Genomic DNA, 8,469 nt, shown 5'->3' with positions numbered 1-8,469 from the left:
AAAATATTTTTCAAAGCATATATATATATATTTCATTTCTTTAAATTTTTTTTAATCAGGTAAATAGCTAGTTGAGATCAGAGACCTCTTTCATAAGGGTGACCTGACCTAGAAGGAAGCAGCACATGTTGTTAACTTAACAAACAACAACATATAGAAATAAGCATATTTCAAATCATAATGCAGTTATACTTTTTCTGTTTGTAAACAGTAAACACATGTATACACATGTATACACATGCGCAAAGTGTGCCCTCCCACCCAGCCCACTAGTGCAGTGCATTCAATTTGACCAATCAGAATCAAGGTTTTCAAATCGACGACCCAATCACACAGCGTGAAAGTCCGCTTCAGGAAAGTTGAGGTGTGTACTGTCATTGAGAGAGGGAAGCTATTTCAGAAATCATTTTGTTTCTCAGTTTTCCTTTGTTTTACTTTACCGACTCGGACTTGGAAGGTGGACAACATAGACATAATAAGAAAAGAACACAGAAGAGAAGAATATCCGGTCAGCTCCCTGCAGAAGTTAAATGTGAAAAGAGCTAAAGAGGCGTGACTGGCAAGTACAAGCAGGAGAGGAGAGACGCAGATACTGCCAGCAAAAAATCGGCTTTCTTGGTAAGTTCATTATTGTTAGCAAGAAACACAATTGTGTAAGTTAACTAAAGCTGAGCTCACTCTGGATTTGGAAATATTTTCCTTGGTGGATAGCTCTGGTGTGCGTTAGCTAATGCTAGCATGTGGATTAATATATTTGTTAGCTAACATTAGTTAGCATTTTAACAGCTTCATAATCAAGCAACAGCAACTTTCGTCTGCCTTAAACAGTTTTGGGAGTAACGCGTTACAAAAGTAACTACTAAGCTACTATGAATCATCAGCTAAGCATCTGCATTAGACTATCCAAAAGTGGATATCTTCTAAAGGTACACAGTTTTTAGAGATTTCACTTCACTGCAGCCACGGAGGGGGTATTCATTACAGTGACCAATAATTCAGTTATAACAGCAAAGTGTACACGCATATGTGAGAATTGTTTTAAGACGCACTTGAAATAATGTTTTTATGTACTGCAATGCCTGACCACAGGATATAATAGCATGTGATGTAATGTAAAATACTGCTCAATACTGCTCTTTGTATGGTCATAGATCCTGTATAAATTTTTTTAAAGTTGAACCTACCCTTTGCCAACTTTAACCAACTTAATGCTAAACCCAGAGTTGGAATTTCCTGCCTTAGCTCAAGAAAATTAAATAAAGAATAATAATAAAGATTTGCTATAACAATAGAATTACAGTGTTTATAATGATACGCAAATGAAGAACTAAACTAGGTAGAAGTACTGGCCTAACTTGAATATTTAAACTCATTTGCAACTGCATTTCTTTTCTTTTAGAGCTTCCTGGGATCGTTGCCTCACTCAGATGGCTTAGAGTCCACGAAAACCTCAAAGGACCAGCTGGACCCTCACAAGCTCGATGTGTTCATAGGTATGTCTGGCTCCTGCACACCATCACTGTTTTTGCTCTCACTACATGTCAACGGGGTCAGACTAGATAAACAAATATTCTTGTGAAAAACTTTTCCTTTTTTTTTAAATATTGTTATACATTAAGTAATTGGCTACTTCACAAATTGACTGCTGTGCTAATGTGAAATGGCATGTAGACAGTACAGTTGTTAAGCAAATCAGAATGTTTGGGTTTAATAACATTTTATCATATACAGCTCCTTGGCTGAATGTACAGTAATGTACATTATTATGTTTGTATTATATAATGTTTTTGATCATGTTGTAATGGAAGAACTGAGCATTAACTGGGAGGGGTCCCTTGTGGAAAACCATTTCACCTGAACCTAAACTATTAGCATTATCAGAACAGTTAGACATGATTTCATATTGTGTTTCAGCAACTTTAAACAAAATAAAAAATCTGACAATGGTTGTTAATTAATTAGAGGTAATATTGCTTTGATATAGACAAAATATTTCCTTTTCTCTTCCACAGATGCTGTGTGTCTGCAGTTGCAGAAAATGCAACGAGTCCCACTCAAAGATAACCGACCCTCCACTCCAAGGATTAGGATTGTGACATTTTTTAGTTTCAGTTTGGTTCCACCATTTGTACTACATGCTTGTGACAGAGTGCCTTCACTACAGCTGAGTAAGCGCTTGGACCGCCATACCAACGAGCCTGGCTTTTTGGCGTTGCTATCAAAGTTGCATGTTTGGTACCTTGTAGACCTGTGTTCAAATCTGGGTAAGGTGACTGCTCTCGCCTTTGGCTGCATATGGTGTCAGAAGTGGGATGGCTTGCCGTGAGGTCATCTGAGCTGTGCCCAGAGTCCGAACCGTATGAGGTCCCTCATACGGGTAACATTAATGATGGGATGTGTATAGTGTACTTTTCAGTAATACTGATCATATGTCATAATTTTACTGATTTTATTTTTATTTAGGTATTTCGGTCAAGATGTAATACATGCTGCTGTACCTTTTAATGTACAGGAAGTTATTTTTGTAATATACACAAAATTAAAGTTTTTTAGTTGTCTGTATGTGTGTGTGTTGTAAAATTATTTTTTTTACTGATTTTTATTATTATGCTAAAAGGGCATTTTGCAAGGTATTTTTAATGCATTAATAATTAATTATTCTCATACTGAATGGTTTCATAAAGCAGCTTCCCAAGATATTAATAGTGGCTCTCGGAGTATACTAGTAATAAATTACTAATATGCTGAAATGCTAATAAAAATGTTGAGGGAACACATTTATGTGAAGTTTAAAATATATTTAAACTGTTCTTCAAGTATAGCACAAAAGGGTATTTTAAGTTAAATTTAAAGAAGTATATTTAAATTACAGTAAAGGTACTTTAAAGGCTTAAAATATGTCCATTTTAACACAACTAAGTATATTAAAATATATTGCAATTATCTTAAGGTTGACTTTAAGTATTTCTAAAATTCAATTCAATTCAATTTTATTTATATAGCGCCAAATCACAACAACAGTTATCTCACAGCGCTTTTCATAAAAGAGCAGGTCTAGACCATACTCTATGATGTTATTTACAGAAGCCCAACAGTTCCCACCAAGAGCAAGCACTAGGCGACAGAGGTAAGGAAAAACTTCCTTTTAAGAGGCAGAAACCTCGAGCAGAACCATGGCTCAGGGTGGGCGGCCATCTGCCTCGACCGGTTGGGGTGAAGGAGAGAGAGGGAGAGAGAGAGAGAGAGAGAGAGGGCAGGAGAGGAACAGAGAGAAAAAGAGAGGGATGGAAGGAAAGAGAGGAGAGGGAGGCAGCCTACACAATATACACACACAGAGGTACAGACAGTAAAGGTGATGTTGCTATAGACTAAATGAAAAATGGTACAGATATTTATAGTAGCGTTAATGGTAACAGTCGTAATGTTAATGATTATAATAACAATAATAACAATAGGACTAGTAACAATAGTCGTTGCAGCAGAGGGTGTCGAGCAGGAACACGGGGGCAGCAGGTGACCCGCAGCCACAGATCCAGACTCCACAGCTCCAGAGCCAGAAAACCTGCAGGAAGTGATAGGAGGAGAGAGGAGAGGGACGAGAAAGCACAAGACTACCAGAAAGGGGAGAAGTTGTGTTAGTAACAAGCAATAATGGGGTGAGGTTGCATACAGAGGGAGAGAAGGTAGAGGAGAGAGGAGCTCAGTGCATCATAGGAAATCCCCCGGCAGTCTAGGCCTATAGAAGCATAACTAAGGGATGGTTCAGGACTCACCTGAGCCAGCCCTAACTATAAGCTTTATCAAAGAGGAAAGTCTTAAGCCTACTCTTAAATGTGGAGATGGTGTCTGCCTCCTGAACCCAAACTGGAACCTGGTTCCACAGGAAAGGAGCTTGATAGCTGAACGCTCTGGCCTCTACTTTTGGAGACTCTAGGAACCACAAGTAACCCTGCATTCTGGGAGCGCAGTGCTCTGGTGGGGTAGTAAGGTACTATGAGCTCTTTAAGATAAGATGGTGCCTGGCCATTAAGAGCTTTGTAGGTAAGAAGAATGATTTTAAATTCTATTCTTGATTTTACTGGAAGCCAATGAAAAGAAGCTAAGACAGGAGAAATATGATCTCTTTTCCTGGTTCCTGTCAGAACACGTGCTGCAGCATTCTGGATCAGCTGAAGAGTCTTAACGGACTTTTTCGAGCAGCCTGATAATGAGGAATTGCAGTAATCCAGCCTAGAAGTAACAAATGCATGGACTAGTTTTTCTGCATCATTTTTAGACAGGATGTTCCTGATTTTCGCAATATTACGTAGGTGAAAAAAGGCCTTGAAATTTGCTTAATGTGAGACTTAAAACGACATGTCCTGATCAAAGATAACTCCAAGATTCACTTAATGACACTTAACATACTTTAAGTTGTTCCAAAATAACACATTTAGTATACACTTAGTATAGTACAATTAAAACATGATAAGTGCATCCAAAAAAATTGCTACTTGTGTATTTCTTTTTTACTTGGGTTATAATACAGAAATGTATTTATTCTAAAATGTTTATACATTTTGAGATACTAGTTTTTATTTCCATGAACTGTTAACCGTAATAATCAAGATGAAAACAAAAAGGGTTTGAAATGCTTCACTTTGTGTAATGAATCTAGAATATATCAAAGATTAAATTTTTGAATTAAATTACATTAGAAAATTAACTTCTCCACAATATTGCATTTATTAAACATTTTCCTCCCAGAGTCACATTGTGGATCAGATGTCCCACCTGGTGCCAGAGAGCTGCAAAGACCTGGGGAGCATCCTCATTGTGCTGCTGACTGATGTGGAAAGGCCTTCTCTTCTGTTTACTTTGAGTTTTAAATATTGTCCATATTTGTGTTATAGGTCCATTTAAAAAAGATATGGTTTATGGTTCACATTGTAATAAATTCTATATATATTAGCACTCCCTGTTTTTACTACTTACTGAATAGATAATTGTATACCACAGATAAAACATTATCAGACATTAAAGCTGATATCTTGCTAAATAACATCAGTCTAGTATAAGTTGAAAAGTGAAAATACTCAACCCAACATGTTTCACATGAAATGTTGAAAAGTAATTATGCAGTGTATTTCTGTGTGTGCAGGAGTATTTTTACTTTCTACCTTATACTTTACGATAAATAAGGAGCCATACACCCAGTAACAGAGCCTGAAGTTTCTGAAGAGTGTCTTGTTTGCACATTTGAGTGTCACATTTGTCTCTTAAAGAAATGTCAACCTTTCATTTTGTACTTTCTACTAACATAAATGCAAAATATTAACCTATAAATACCATCTTAATATTTTCATTTACAGCTGTTAACTATAATATATTGTTGAGTTGAGATCGCACTATTTACAATTAGCATAGGATGAATGAAGAATGTGATTTTATTTTAAGTATAATTAGTCTGATCAATTGTATAACAAAGTATTCCTAATACTAATCGATAATAACAAATTAAACTCTTGTCTTGCATTCATGAAAACATCTATATTAAAAGGTTACAAATGTAAAAGTAATTTTGTATGACTTGAAATAATGTGTTGTAAGAGTTATTATAATGATAGAATCTGTTGATAAGAACCCAGTGTCATAATTTAACATCAGTAGTGCTCAGGTGTTGTGAGTAAAAAGAAAAGGCTGAGCAAAGCAGGAGCTGAAGAGCCTTGCTGGAAGCTGGAGCTGTTATTTCCTGTAGAGCTGGGCACACAGCAATGGCAGTTAAGCAGCTTCTTCCCAACTGCCATAAAGCTACTCAACTCTGAGATTGCCTCAGCATGATGACCTCTCTGGCATGTAACAGTAATTAGGGCTGGCAATGTGAAATACATTGTTTACTGTGCAATATTAACGTTTGCTGCTGGACACTGCAATAATAATCCATGCTGCTAGACACCTGTTGACTACTCAAGTCAGATCTTATTGAACATTTATTATAAGGATCTTGTTTTATATTTCTTGTTGAACTGTACTAACCTTTTTGGCAAATTCTAATCCACCAAATAAACTCGGCTCTCACACACCTAATTTCTTGCCTTAACTAAACCATTGCCCTAGTTACAGCCCAGCTACCTGTCTGCAGGCATAATATATACTAACTATATGCTGACAAAAGAAGTGGATGCAAATCTCCGCAGGTAGTCTACAACATCTGTTCTGCCAAATTATGCATCCACCTCTTAAGCTCCTTATCAGAAACGTTGCTGATCAAACGCAGTTTTCACCTCAGAGTGTTTGCTGAATCTCAAGGAATGCTACATCTACTGAGTATATTAACTTATTGATGACTCTAAACATACTTAAATATGTACTTCGAATCAATCATCCCCACTGATGAACCCCACAAAGAATTGTATATTGTTTTTAAACAGTACACTTGGAGGTGCACAGCTGTCCTCGTCGAGCAGGCAGAGCGCAGCAGCCGCTCCCTCCTCAGCTCTCTGCCTTTTAACCCTTCGTGTCCATCGGGTTCAGGTGCAGCCACTTATAGTCGCCGCACACCAACCTTCAGGACGCACAGAGCATGCTGGCCAACCGGATACTGTGTGTGGAGCAGACAAACCCGGGCTCCCTTGTTATTGTTCTTGGTGACTTTAACAGGGGAAATCTCAGCCAAGAACTTCCCAAATACAGACAGTTTGTGTCCAACCAGAGAGTGTAACACTTTGGATCACTGCTACACCACAGTTAGCAGTGCCTATCAGGCCGTCACGCGCGCTTCACTGGGACACTCTGATCACATGATGGTCTGTCTGATTCCTGCTTACAAGCAAAAACTAAAGCTCTGTAAACCTGTAGTGAGGACATCAAAGAAGTGGACTAGTGAAGCTGTTGAGGACCTCCAGGCATGTTTGGACTGCACTGACTGGGATGTTTTCAAGAATGCTACCAACAATCTGGATGAGTTTACAGAGACTTTGATGTCCTACATCAGCTTCTGTGAGGACAGCTGCATTCTAACACGGACCAGGGTGAGTTATAACAATGACAAACCCTGGTTCACAGCTAAACACAGGCAGCTAAGGTTGGAAAAGGAAGAGGCATTTAGGAGTTGTGACAGGGCCGGGTGCAGGGCGTTAAAGTACAGGTTTAGCAGGGAGGTGCGAGAAGCTAAACGATTGTACTCAGAGAGACTAAAGAACCAGTTCTCTGCAAACGATGCCACTTCTGTCTGGAGGGGGTTCAGACAGATCACAAACTATAAACCCAAAGTCCTCCACTCCATAAACGATTCTCGCCTGGCAAATGAACTGAACCAGTTCTACTGCTGAGAGTCAATCGGACACCATCCCCTGTGACTCCTCCGCTCAGCTTCAGCCTCAGTCCACCACTTCTTCGCCCCCGTCCTCAGAGCTGGCCAGCTCCATCCCCTCCCCTCCTCTCTCTTTTCAGGAAGCAGAAACCCCGCAAAGCAGCTGGGCCGGACTCTGTCTCCCCATCCACCCTGAAGCACTGTGCTGATCAGCTGTCTCCGGTGTTCACAGACATTTTTAACACCTCACTGGAGCCATGCATGTGCCAGCCTGCTTCAAAGCCTTCACTATCATCCCTGTCCCCAAAAAACCAAGGACCACTGGACTAAACGACTACAGACCCGTTGCCCTGACCTCTGTGGTTATGAAGTCCTTTGAACGCCTTTTGTTGTCCCACCTAAAATCCATTACAGACCCACTCCTGGACCCCCTGCAATTCGCCTACAGAGCCAACAGGTCTGTTAATGATGCAGAAAATATGGCCCTTCACTACATCCTCCAGCACCTGGACTCCCCAGGAACCTACGCCAGGATCCTGTTTGTGGATTTCAGCTCTGCTTTTAACACCATCATCACTGCCTTGCAGCAGGACAAGCTCTCCCAGCTGAGCGTGCTTGACTCCACCTGCAGGTGGATCACAGACTTCCTGATGGACAGGAAGCAGCACGTGAAGCTGGGAAAACATGTATCTGACTCCAGGACCATCAGCCCAATGATGGTGCACTTCTACACCGCCATCATTGAGTCCATCCTCACCTCCTCCATCACCATCTGGTACGCTGCTGCCACTGCCAGGGACAAAGGCAGGCTGCAGCGCATCATTCGCTCTTCAGAGAAGGTGATTAGCTGCAGTCTTCCTTCTCTTCTGGACCTGTACGCCTCGAGGACTCTGAGGCGAGCAGGAAAGATTGCAGCTGACCCCTCCCACCCCGGACACAAACTGTTTCAGACTCTCCCCTCTGGCTGGAGGCTGCGGTCCATCAGTAAGTAAGTAAGTAAGTAAGTAAGTAAGTACATTTATTTGTCCCCGTAAGGAAATTTTGTTTGCATGGCAGTCAAGTAGGCATTACAAACATACATCATACAACATACATCATACATATACACCAAAAGAGAACCTTTAAATATACAAAGTCGCATACTAATACACTTAACACATATTTCCCCATACCCTGCA

At 40.0% G+C, this 8,469-nt stretch overlaps 1 long non-coding RNA gene across 1 annotated transcript; it reads left to right on the top strand.

The window, feature by feature from the left end:
- The first annotated feature begins 354 nt into the window (after positions 1-354).
- Positions 355-2,550, top strand: LOC119898343. Its single transcript, XR_005443526.1, has 3 exons — positions 355-618; positions 1,400-1,493; positions 2,013-2,550. It is a non-coding gene; the product is annotated as an uncharacterized LOC119898343 (long non-coding RNA).
- The last annotated feature ends 5,919 nt before the right edge of the window (positions 2,551-8,469 follow it).

Source organism: Micropterus salmoides, unplaced genomic scaffold, assembly GCF_014851395.1.
Source record: "Micropterus salmoides isolate LMB-PRFRI ecotype aquatic unplaced genomic scaffold, ASM1485139v1 Ms_hic_scaffold_11, whole genome shotgun sequence".
Classification (NCBI taxonomy): Eukaryota; Metazoa; Chordata; class Actinopteri; order Centrarchiformes; family Centrarchidae; genus Micropterus; species Micropterus salmoides.
This window is presented reverse-complemented; position numbering and strand designations above follow the sequence as displayed.